The 13227-nt window shown below is 40.8% G+C and overlaps 2 non-coding genes across 2 annotated transcripts; both read left to right on the top strand.

Moving 5' to 3' along the window:
* The first annotated feature begins 1268 nt into the window (after positions 1–1268).
* On the top strand, positions 1269–1379 carry LOC131413264 (U6 spliceosomal RNA). The gene has a single exon (XR_009221927.1). It is a non-coding gene; the product is annotated as a U6 spliceosomal RNA (small nuclear RNA).
* A 1213-nt stretch (positions 1380–2592) lies between these two features.
* Positions 2593–2699, top strand: LOC131413256 (U6 spliceosomal RNA). The gene has a single exon (XR_009221920.1). It is a non-coding gene; the product is annotated as a U6 spliceosomal RNA (small nuclear RNA).
* Positions 2700–13227: the final 10528 nt, after the last annotated feature.

Here is a 13227-nt window from a genome sequence, read left to right as displayed (position 1 = left end):
TGAGGCGGCGTCCCACATACAGCAGGTAGAAGAATGTGCAACTATGACATACAACTATCTACTGCGGCTTCGGGGAGAAAGAGGGGGAAAAAAAGGAGGAGGATTGGCAATAGATGTTAGCTCAGGGCCAGTCTTCCTCAGGAAAAAGAGGAGGATTGGCATGGATTTAGCTCATGGCTGATCTTCCTCACAAAAATAAATAAATAAATTAAAAGGTCATTATAGCTACTATATGGAGAATGAATGTGTGGGGGATAAAAGGGAGGCCAGTCATGTGGCTGATGAGTACTTGGGGTGAGAGATGATCAGTGAGATGGTGGTAGTGGAGACACAGAGAAAATGACTAATTTGACATAATTTTGCAGGTAAAATTTTCGTATTTTACTGACAGATTAGACATTGTGGTTGAGGAAAATAGAGGAATCAAGAATGACTCCTAGGTTTCTGGCTAGAGCAACCAGGTGGATGGAGATGACATTTACTGAGAGGGAGGAGCCTGGGGGAAGCAGATTTGGCAGGGAAATTAGGAGTTCTATTTTAGACATGTGAAACTTAAGATGTCAGTGAGCTATCCAAGTAGGTGTCAATTAGGCAGTTGGTTATAAGTTTGGAGACCAGAAGAGAGGTCTGGGATGAAGATATGAATTTAGAATTCATTAGCACAATCTGCATTTGAAGACATAGAAATAGTCAAGATCTAGGAAGAGAGTATACAGAGAGAAGTGAAGGGAGCCAAGAAGAGGCCTGAGGAGCAACCAGTTTTAGGGTGATTGAATAGACAAGGAGAATGAGGAGAGGCCTGCGAACAGAGAGTAAAACCAGAAGAATGTGCTATCAAAAACCAAGAGATGAGGGGCAGGCCCCGTGGCGTAGTGGTTAAGTTTGCATGTTCCACTTAGGTGGCCCGGGGGTGGTGGGTTCGGATCCCGGGTGCAGACCTAGGCACCGCTTGTCAGGCCATGCTATGGCGGTGTCCCCTATACAAAATAGAGGAAGATGGGCACAGATGTTAGCTCAGGGCTAATCTTCCTCAGCAAAAAGAGGAGAATTGGCAATGGATGTTAGCTCAGAGCCAGTCTTCCTCACACACACACACACACAAAAACCGAGAGGAGAGCATGTCAAGAAAATTGCAGAGGTCAGCTGAGTGTGGAACGCTCAAGTAAGGTAAAGATAGAAAAATATTGGTCACCGATGACCTTGACAAGAGCAGTTTCAGTGAAAGGGGTGCATAAGTAAGCATCAAATAGGTTGAAAAATGAATTGGAGGTGTTCTTGCTTTGACGGCACCCTATACTAAAACTGGAACAATACACAGAAAATTGGCATGACTCCTACGCATGGATGACACACAAATTCGTGAAGCAGTCCCTATGTTTTGTATGTGGATTTGACTTTTGGACAATGTTAGCTTTTACATATTAAAAAAAGAAAATTGCATCAACAAGAATGAAAGAGATCCTAAAACTAAATATAAACAGAAACAAATAAACCTAACTAAATTTAAGTAAGCAATATGACCACTCTGAAGGAAAAAAAAAAACTAATCCAAATAACTTTTGAACACCGTATTTTGAATAGACATCCTTATTCTAAAAACAAGACAAAACTGCAAACAAATCTTAAACTCTATTTAGTAGACTGTTTTTGGTAGTGGAATGGACGTAGTGATTCTGAAACTATTTTGTGTGTATCATAACATTGAGCAAATGAAAAAAGACACTGATGCTGTTGAGAGCCAGAGTTCTCACTGTGGGTAAAGGAGGTGCAAATAAGGAATGGGAGAGAGCCCTGTGGTGCTGAATTGGAATTAGAGTACCAGTAATGAATTCACGGTTAAAAATAGTTGAACTATATTACATTGCCATATTGCCATTTCCCCGCCCTCAGCTCTGTTTACTTAAAGGGCCTAGAAGCAATTACACCCAGTAGCAATGAGCATATCTGGTGCCCAGATCTTGGGTTCTAACTACCATTCCCCACTGAAAGAGGAGCTCTTTGGAGAGATGGATGATTTCCAAAGGCAGGCAGGGAGAGTGCAAGACGAACTTGGAATATGGTATTATACCAGAAAGCAAGAAAGTGCCCCCCCCCAAAAGATGGGTATGTGTCAAAAGGACACCAGAGCTAGCTTGAAGGGGCTGTCACCGGCCAAATCTGGGACAAGCTGAACATTAAAATGAATAATGGGGGACCGGCCCGGTGGCGCAAGCGGTTAAGTGCGCGCGCACTCCGCTGCGGTGGCCCGGGGTTCGCTTGTTCGGATCCCGGGCGTGCACCGACGCACTGCTTGGCAAGCCATGCTGTGGCAGCGTCCCATATAAAGTGGAGGAAGATGGGCACAGATGTTAGCCCAGGGCCGTCTTCCTCAGCAAAAAAAGAGGAGGATTGGCGGATGTTAGCACAGGGCTGATCTCCTCACAAAAAAATAAAAATAAAAAAAAAATGAATAATGGCAGTAATGGATTATAATGTATTAAATAAAATAAGAACCCATGAGTCTATACTGATGATGATATATATATAAATAAATAAGAGAGAAGGGAAAGATCTTGCTTACAGTAGAATGCCGAACTAAAAAATGCTGATGGAGTGCTCGCTTCGGCAGCACATATAGTAAAATTGGAACGATACAGAGAAGATTTGCATGGCCCCTGCGCAACGATGACATGCAAATTCGTGAAGCGATCCATATTTTTATACAAAATGGTGCAGCCTCTATGGAAAACGGTATGGAGATTCCTCAAAGAATTAAAAATAGAGATGCCCTACGACCCAGACATCCCACTACTGGGAATCTATCCAACGAACCTGAAATCAACAATCCAAAGAGGCTTATGCACCCCTACGTTCATTGCAGCATTATTCACCATAGCTAAGAAGTGGAAGCAACCTAAGTGTCCCTTGAATGACGATTAGATTAAGAAAATGTGGTATATATATATATACAATGGAATACTACTCAGCCATAAAAAAAGACAAAATTGTCCCATTTGCAACAACATGGATGGGCCTGGAGCGTATTATGTTAAGAGAAATAAACCAGAAAGAGAAAGACAAACACTGTATGATCTCACTCATATGTGGAATATAAACCAACACATGGACAGAGAAAAGTGTATTGTGGTTACCAGGGGCAAGGGGGGTGGGGGGTGGGCACAAGGGGTGAAGGGAGTCATATATATGGTGATGGACAAACAAAAATGTACAAGCCCAAATTTCACAACGTTAAAAACTATTAAAACATCAATAAAAAAAATGCTGATGGAATAATAGAGTTATAAAATCACCATTTTGCAACCATCATAGTAATTGATTCAGGCAAGAATTGTCAGTGAATGTTGAAACTTTTGGGCAAAAGTTTTGAAGAGGAACAGGATATTTACCTAGTCTCAGAGTACATCTCCACATATTACTCATTATTTACATAGGAAAAAATGCTAACTTTACAGTGAATAAACCTGGCAGATACCACCTTAACCAACTGATCAAAGTGAACACCAATAATAATGAGACCAAGGGACACCATGTTTCTCCTCATGTGATGCACTGAGGACACAGCATCCCACAGGTAGTATTCCTGCCCCCTAGGAAAAAAATTACAGTGTAAATCTAATTATAAGGAAACATGAGACAAAACCAAATAGGGAAATTCTACAAAACGTTGGCCTGTACTTTTCAAAAATGTCAATATCATGAATAATAATGAAAGACTGGGGAACTGTTCTAGATTAGAGGAGACTAAAGCGTCATGACAGTTAAATGCATGCAGTACATGATTAGGGATCAGGCACTGGATCGGACTCCACATTTGAGTGGAAACTGCTATATATGATATTATCAGGCCAATTAGTGAACTTTGAATGTGGACTGTATATAAGGATTATATTAATGTTAAATTTCCCGAATTTGAGCTTATACTTGGGTGGGGGTTGTGCAGATATATAACAGAATGTCTTTGTTCTTAGAAAATACACACTAAAGTATTTAGAGTATTGGGGTAAATACTATAATTCAAATGGTTCAGGAAAAAAAGCACATTCATATATATGCATGCATGTGTACATACACACATGCACAGACAGATAAAGAGATTGCAGCAAAATATTAACTTCTGGTGCATCTGGGTGAAGAGCATATGGGAATTCTTTGTAAGATTTTTGCAACTTTTCTGAAGCTTGAAATTATTTTAAAGTAAAAAGTTAAAAAATAAATTAGAAATGAGGAAGTAGAAACAGTATGCAGATGACTCTTGAAAAGTAAAGGGGAGCAGAGAAATAGGACTGGAGAGAGAGTGTTATAAAATAGTTCTTTAAAGATAGGAGAAACTAGAATAGGTTTGTGCTGAGAAGAACAATGATGGGTCTCAGCCCCTCCTATTTATGAAGAGAGATTCACTCAGACACCCTCCCCCAGGCCCTCTAAGACTCTCCTACCTTTAGACACCGTGAGCTCCTCTGAAAACACATTTTATTCCTTAAACTACAACCAGGAAAAGACCTTTGGGCCGCCACTTGAGGGCAGTACAAAATGATGCTGCATGTCATTCTGGTGGTTTTATTGTTTCAGCAGCTGGAACAAAACAAAGCCCTTTACATGATTTTCTCCCAAACGTGACATGAAATAAACCTGGATCTAACAAACCGCTTTTTTTTTTTCCAAATATTTTAAACAAGAAAAGGCCAATATAATTCATGACAGAGGTTTGGGGAGAGGAGAGGTTTTTCTAAGGGTCTCGTGCTTAGGAAAATGCCTGGCACACGTTGTGAGTTATATGACAATAGAAAAATTAGAGCATGTCAGAGTTGGAAGGGATCATAGAGAAGGATAAATCCAGCCCCCTTATTTATAGACAGGACCTTGGGTCCAGAGGAGGGAAGGGGCTTGGCCAAAGCCACCTTGACATGGTAGAGAAAGTAATGGTTTCACACTTGTCTGGTCAGTTTTGACGACAGAGGTTCTGATATTTTCAAATGACACCATAAATATAGCTTGCCAAGACACTGACCACACCATTGGTATGGATATGGAGTTCCTGAAAGAACTGTGACACCTCAGTTGTGAGACTGTGCCCCTTGTGTCTTCCTCTCCCCTGGGAAGATATGACTATTCACCTTCAGCTCTCATCCATTTCAACTGGTCCTAATGCTCCGGACAGGATAGTTCTGATCATATCTAACCTATTTCTCACCCATTTCTGGCAGGAGCTTTCTGGCAGGACCCTAAGGGTTCACATGTTAGACTTTCCTACCAACACTGGGGAATGGAGTTGAAGGCCATTGGAAAGAAAGTGAATGGGCATATGGCAATACATTGTTTAAAAAGAGATAACAGGGCTGGCCCCGTGGCTTAGCGGTTAAGTGCGCGTGCTCCACTACTGGCAGCCCGGGTTCGGATCCCACTCACACACTGACTCACCGCTTCTCCAGCCATGCTGAGGCTGCATCCCACATACAGCAACTAGAAGCATGTGCAACTATGACATACAACTATCTACTGGGGCTTTGGGGAAAAAAAGGAGGAGGATTGGCAACAGATGTTAACTCAGAGCCGGTCTTCCTTAGCAAAAAAAAGAGGAGGATTAGCACGGATGTTAGCTCAGTGCTGATCTTCCTCACAAAAAAAAAAAAAAAAAGAATCCTTTCGGGCCAGCCCCGTGGCTTAGTGGTTGAGTGCGCACACTCTGTTGCTGGCGGCCCGGGTTCGATCCTGGGTGCGCACCTACGCACCGCTTCTCTGGCCATGCTGAGGCCGCGTCCCACATGCAGCAACTAGAAGGATGTGCAACTATGACATACAACTATCTACTGGGGCTTTGGGGGAAAAATAAATAAATAAATAAAATTATAAAAAAAAGAATCCTTTCTTGACTCCATATTCCCTTCTAGCTACTACACCATTTCTCTGCTCTCCATTTCAGCTAAACGTCTCTAAAGGATTATCTATATCCCTTGACTCCAAGTTTTCTCCTTTCATTTTCTCTTGAGCCCACTTTAATCAGCCTTTACTCCTTCCCTTAACTGGAACGGTTCTTGCCAATGTCACCAAAGACATTCATGTTGATAAATCTGGAGGTCAATTCTCAGTCCTCATCTAACTAGCTCTATGATCAGATTAGAAACATTTGCTTACTTCCTTCCTGAAACACTTCTTCCTTGGCTCCAGGACAGACACCACACTCTCCTGGTTTTCCTCTAAACTCACTGTTCCTTCTCAGTCTCCTTTGCTATTTCCTCTTCATTTCTGTAATCTCTAACATTGGAGTGGCCCAGGGCTCACTAGTTGGACTTCTTGGATCTATAGACACTCACTGTACAGATGGTCTCACCCAGTTTCATGGCTTTAAACGCTCCCATATGCTAATGACATCCAAATTTGTATCTCCAACTCAGACCTCTCCCCTGAACTCCAGACTCTTATTCCAACTCCATCCTTGACATTTCAACTTGGATGTCTAAAAGGTATCTCAAATTTAGTCCAAGGCCAAATTCCTGATGTTTTCCCTAAATTAGTTTCTTCTACAGTCTTCCCTATCTCAATAAAAGGCAACTCCATCACTCCAGTTGCTCAGCCAGAAATCTGGCATCATCTTCAATTCTTTTCTTCCTCTCATACCTCACAGTTAATCTATTAGCAAATCCAGTGGGCTATACCTTCAAAATATATATAGATCTGACCACTTCTTACCACCTCTCCCACATAATGCTAACACGCTGCCCCAAGCCATCATCATATCCAGATTATTGCAACAATCACATATTTGTTTTACTGAGTTCTGCCCTTGTTTACCTGTGATCTATTTTTCCCATAATAGTTCAAATAATCTTTTTTATTTTATTTTATTTTTTTGTGAGGAAGATCAGCCCTGAGTGAACATCCGATGTCAATCCTCCTCTTTTTTTTTTTTTTTCCTGAGGAAGATTGGCCCTGAGCTAACATCAGTGCCCATCTTGCTCTACTTTATATGGGACGCCGCCACAGCATGACTTGACAAGCGGTGCGTCACTGCATGCCCGGATCTGAGCCGGTGAACCCCAGGCCACCCATGCGGAGCACACGCACCTATCCGCTTGCACCACCAGGCCAGCCCCCCAAATAATCTTTTTTAAACCCAAGCTATATGATATTCTTCCTCTGCTCAAAACCCTCCAGTAACTTTCCATATCATTCAGAGTAAAAGGCAAAGTCTTTAAAATGGCCTATAAGACCCCACTTGATATGGGACACTATAACTTCTCTGACTTCCTTTCTTAATTATTCATCTTTTCCCTTACTCTGCTCCAGCCATATTGGCTTCATTGATGTTTCTCAAACCACCAGGCACACCCTGCCTTGCATCTGCTGTTCTTTTCACCTTGATTGCTCCCCACTTTAGATATACTCTTGGTCACTCTCTTACTTTAAGTCTTTTTGCAAATGTTTCCTTATCCACGGGGACTTTTCTGACTACCCTTAAAATCTCAACCCCTTCCCCTTCTCATATATGCTCCCACCTATCTTTCTTCCTTCCCTGATATATTTTTCTCCTTATCAACTCAGGATTATATTTATATACCTATATATACATATAATTTATTTATTTATAATTTTATATATAGTTAATATAATTGTCACTCTTCCTCCATTGGAATATAAGTTACATGAAGACAGAGTTTTGTCTATTTTGTTTCCTGCTGTATACTCAGTACCTACAACAGTGCCTAGCACATAGTAGGTACTCAATAACTATTTTTAAAATTAATGAACAAATTCTCATGATAACCCTATGAGGTAGATTCTATTTTTATCACCTCCATTTCATAGGTGCGGGAACTGAGGCTAAGGAATAGGCTAAGGAATTTGCTTCAGATCACACAACTAGCAACTGGCAGAGCTGAAGCTGGAATCAAGGGGTGTTTTCCTTTAAAGCCCACAACTTTAACCACTGTGATATACTGCCTTCTCTATATCCCTATAATCAGTCCTTTTAAGTCTATCACCACTGCCTCTGCTATAGTTTTGGCCTCAATAATGCTTACTTGGATCTCTTTAAAGCCTCCTTGACCCCACTGTTCCATCCTTTACACAGAGCCAGAGTGACATTTCTTTTTGTGTGTGCGTGTGTACAATTAAGTGGTTTTTAGTATATTCTCAGAGTTGCACAACCATCACCATTATCTAATTGCAGAATATTTTCATTACCCCGAAAAGAACCCCTGTATCCATTAGCAGTCACTCTCCTTTCCCCCTTCTCCCAGCTCCTGGCAATTGCTAATCTACTTTCTGTCTCCACGGATTGCCTATGCTGGACATCTCATGTAGATGGAATCGTATGATATGTAGTCTTTTGTGTCTGTCTTCTTTCACTTAGCGTAATGTTTTCAAGGTTCATCCATGCTGTAGCACATATCAGTACTTTACTCCTGTATAGAGCCAAATAATACTCCATTGTGTGGGTATCTATTCATCAGTGATGGACATTTGGGTTGTTTCTACTTTTGGCTATTACAAATAATGCCACTATGAACATTCATATACAAGTTTTGTGGACATATGTTTTTAATTCTTTAAGCTATATACCTAGGAATAGAATTGTTGGGGCATATGGTAACTCTGTGTTTACCTCTTTGAGGAACTGCCAAATTGTTTTCCAAAGTGGCTGTACTATTTTATATTTGCACCAGCAATGTCTGAGGGGTCTAATTCTCCAATCTTTGCCAACACTGAATTATTGCAATAATCTCAACAACTTCAACGTTTTGTATGTGGATATGCAGTTGTTATTGTCCATTTTTAAAATCATAGCCATTTTAGTGGGTGTGAAGCAGTATTTCATTGTGGTTTTGATTTGTATTTCTCTAATGATTAATGAAGTTGAGCATCTTTTTGTGCACTTTTTTGGCCATTTGTATATATTCTTTGGAGAAATATCTATTCAAATCATTTACTTATTTTTTAATTGGTTGAGTTGTAAGAGTTCTTTATATATTCTGGATAATTCACTTATCAGACATGTGATTTGAAAATACTTTCTCCCATTCCTTGGATTGTTTTTTCACTCTTTCTTTTTTTTTTGTGAGGAAGATCGGCCCTGAGCTAACATCCGCACCAATCCTCCTCTTTTTGCTGAGGAAGACTGGCCCTGAGCTAACATCCATGCCCATCTTCCTCCACTTTATGTGGGATGCCGCCACAGCATGGCCTGACAAGCAGTGCATGGGGGCCCGCCTGGGATCCAAACCTGTGCTACCAGCAGTGGAGCGCACGCACTTAACCGCTTACGCCATGGGGCTGGCCCCTGTTTTTTCACTTTCTTGGTGGTGTCTTTTGAAGTACAAAAGTTTTTAATTTTGATTAAGTTCAATTTACCTATTTTTCCTTTTATTGCTTATGCTTTTTGTGTTACATCTAAGAAATCACTGTCAGGGGCCGGCTGGTGGCAGCAGCGGTTAAGTGCGCATGCTCAGCTGCGGCAGCCCGGGGTTTGCAGGTTCGGATCCCTTGCGCACACACGCACCGCTTGTCAGGCCATGCTGTGGCGGCGTCGTATATAAAGTGGAGGAAGATGGGCATGGATGTTAGCCCAGTCTTCCTCAGCAAAAAGAGGCATGGATGTTAGCCCAGTCTTCCTCAGCAAAAAGAGGAGGATTGGCAGATGTTAGCTCAGGGCCGATCTTCCTCACAAAAAAAAAAAAAGAAAAAGATTTTGGGGCAGGCCCCGTGGCTTAGCGGTTAAGTGCACGCGCTCCGCTACTGGCAGCCTGGTTCGGATCCTGGGCGCACACTAACGCACTGCTTGTCCAGCCATGCTGAGGCCGCGTCCCACATACAGCAACTAGACGGATGTGCAACTATGACTTACAACTATCTACTGGGGCTTTGGGGAGAAAAGGAGAAAAAAAAAAAAAAAAGAAATCACTGCCAAATGTGAGGTCATGAAGATTTAGATCTATGTTTTCTTCTTAGAGTTTTATAGTTAAGAAACTCAGTTTCTTCTAACAGTTTTATGGTCTTATATTTATATCAATGATCTATTTTGAGTTGGTTTTTGAATATGGTATGAGGCAAGGGCCCAATTTCATTCTTTTGCATGTGGATATCCAGTTGTCTCAGTACCATGTGTTGAAAAGATTATTCTTTCTACCATTGAATTGTCTTGTTGAAAATCAATTGACCATAAATGTATGGGCTTATTTTTGAAGTCTCAATTCTAGTCCATTGATTTATATGTCTCTCATTATGCCAGTACCATGCTACCTTGATTACTGTACTTTTGTGGTAAGTTTGAAATCAGGAAGCATAAGTCCTCCAGTTCTGTTCTTCATTTTCAAGATTGGCTATTCTGAGTCCCTTGCACTTCCATAGGAATTTTAGAATCAGCTTGTCAATTTCTACAAAGAAGTTAGCTGGGATTCTGATAGGGATTGCATTGAATCTGTAGAACAATTTGGGGAGTCTGCCATCTCAAACTTGTTTTCTAATTCATGAACATGAGAAGTCTTTCCATTTATTTAGGTCGTCTTTAATTTCTTTCAATGACGTTTTGTAGTTTTCAGTTACAAGTCTTATACTTCTTTTGTTAAATTTATTCTTTTTTTTTATAATTTTATGTATTTGTTTCTTTTTCCCCAAAGCCCCAGTAGATAGTTGTATGTCGCAGTTGCACATCCTTCTAGTTGCTGTATGTGGGATGCGGCCTCAGCATGGCCGGAGAAGCGGTGCGTTGGTGCACGCCCGGGATCCGAACCCGGGCCGCCAGCAGCGGAGCGCGCGCACTTAACCACTAAGCCACGGGGCCGGCCCTGTTAAATTTATTCTTAAGTACTTTTTCTTTTTGATGCTATTGTAAAAAAAAATTGTTTCCTTAATTTCATTTTCAGATTCGTCATTGCTACTCTATAGAAATTTTTGTATATTGATCTTGTATCTTGCAAACTTGCTGAATCTTTTTATTCTAATAGATTCTTTTGTTGTTTCTTTGGGATTTTCTACATATACAAGATAATCTCATCTGTGAATAAAAATAGTTTTACTTCTTCCTTTCCAATTTGGATGCCTTTTCTTTCTTTTTCTTGCCTAATTGCCCTAGCTAGAACCTCCAGTAGAATGTTGAAGAGAGTGAAATTTCTAAAACACAATTCTGGATTTTTATTTCTCTCCTTTGGAACCTTTCAATGACTCCATATTGCCCTTAAAATAGACCTCATTTCTCATTAGTTTATGAAGCCAGGTTGCATCTCATCCTAGCCTTGCACCCTTCTAAGCTAAAATCTAGCCCAACTGAATTACGGACGATACTCTTCCCAGCTGCTTGCTCTCTTTTGCTTCTGGGCCTTTGTGCACATTGTTCCTGCTGCCTGATACACTCCTTTCTCCATCCGTCCTCCATCCCTTGCTTCACCAAGGTAATTTCTACTCATGTTTCAGGTCTCAGCTTACACATAGCTCCTACTAGGAAGCCTCCCCTTATCCCATAGTGCAGATGTTGTGTTCCTCCAGTGTTTCCACATCACTGGGATCTTATTCTTTTAACTTTATTACATGGTATTTGTAACTGCCATTTTACTTGTCTGACTTCTTCTAGACTTTTTGCTTCTTGAGGGTGGGGACTACGTCTTTTTCACTTTTGTGACTCCTCTGCCTTGCAGAGTGCTTGGGGCATAGTATGTACTAAAAACTTACACGTTGAAGGAATTAATTAATAGAAAGAAGCCCATTGATATGTTCTTTATAAGTCCCATTCTTCAATAAACTTGTCCTTGGGAATCCTAATGAGTAGTCTGAAAATAAGCCCGCTAGGCTAGGAGTTGCAGGATGTTGTTTAGTGTTCCATTATGGGACTGAGATAATTATTGCATCTTTGAATGTAATATTGCATCTTTGAATCAGGATCTTCTCTGTTAAATAATAAAAAAAATTCTCACAATAGCCTTTGGGTGGACATTTAATTATAGGGATAATTTGTTTTATATAAAATTTCAGATCTATAGCTTTTCTTTTTTTTTTTTAATTTATTTATTTATTTAGTGTGTGTGTGAGGAAGATCAGCCCTGAGCTAACATCCATGCCAATCCTCCTCTTTTCGTCGAGGAAGACTGGCCCTGAGCTAACATCCATGCCCATCTTCCTCCACTTTTTTTTTTTTTATATGGGACGCCGGCAGAGCATGGCCTGACAAGCAGTGTGTCAGTGCACGCCCAGGATCTGAACCCAGGCTGCCAGCAGCGGAGCGTGTGCACTTAACCCCTACGCCACAGGGCCGGCCCCTATAGCCTTTCAAAAGCAATTGGTTTTCTTTTTTTTTTTTTTAACTTTATTTATTTATTTTTCCCCCCAAAGCCCCAGTAGATAGTTGTATGTCATAGTTGCACAGCCTTCTAGTTGCTGTATGTGGGACTCAGCCTCAGCATGGCCGGAGAAGCGGAGCGTAGGTGCGCGCCCGGGATCCGAGCCCAGGCCGCCAGCAGCGGAGTGCACGCACTTAACCCCTAAGCCATGGGGCCGGCCCACAATTGGTTTTCTTGAATCCAGTTCTTCAAGATTGAGGATTTTCCCGACTCCACTACATTTTGATGTAGCAAAAATTACAAAAAAAATGTAGCTCTTTGAATGCTTGTTGTACACTTAGCATGGTACTAAAAACTTTATATAAATTACCATCATTTCATCCTTACAACTGCTCAGTGAAGTGAGGATTAGCATCCTCATTTCACACATGAAGGACAGAGTGGTTAAGCAATTTGCCCAGGTTCCCAGGGGCAGAGACAGGATTTGAACCCAAGCCTGTTTGACACTAAATCATGCTTTTAACCATTTACTTACTTCATCTTACCTACTTATAATGTATAATTTTGCAAATAGAACGGTTGTATCTTACTTGAGGTTAAGCTTGATGGTCAGTAAGTCAAAAATTGTATATTGTCAAAATTATCCCTGAAAAATTCTTGAAGTTATTCAGTATAATACAGAAATACATTGTGTCTGCATAAGGTCAACATAGCCAATTTTTTCTTCAGCCTTAGGTCAAATCCTTGCTTCTTTGGTTGAGCATCAGCTGAAATCCTTGGCTTGCATATAGAGACAATATTGAAAATGACAACAAAAAACCCTTTCTTTAAACACTGCATACTGAGGGTGTATAATTACATTCATATACAGTTAAATGCAAACATGATGCTACTCTACTATTTACATACTTTGATTTTCTGGACTGGGGGATAGAGTGGTTAGTACCTCAAGAGCAAGTAC

This window comes from Diceros bicornis, chromosome 13 (assembly GCF_020826845.1).
Source record: "Diceros bicornis minor isolate mBicDic1 chromosome 13, mDicBic1.mat.cur, whole genome shotgun sequence".
NCBI classification, from domain to species: Eukaryota; Metazoa; Chordata; class Mammalia; order Perissodactyla; family Rhinocerotidae; genus Diceros; species Diceros bicornis.
This window is presented reverse-complemented; position numbering and strand designations above follow the sequence as displayed.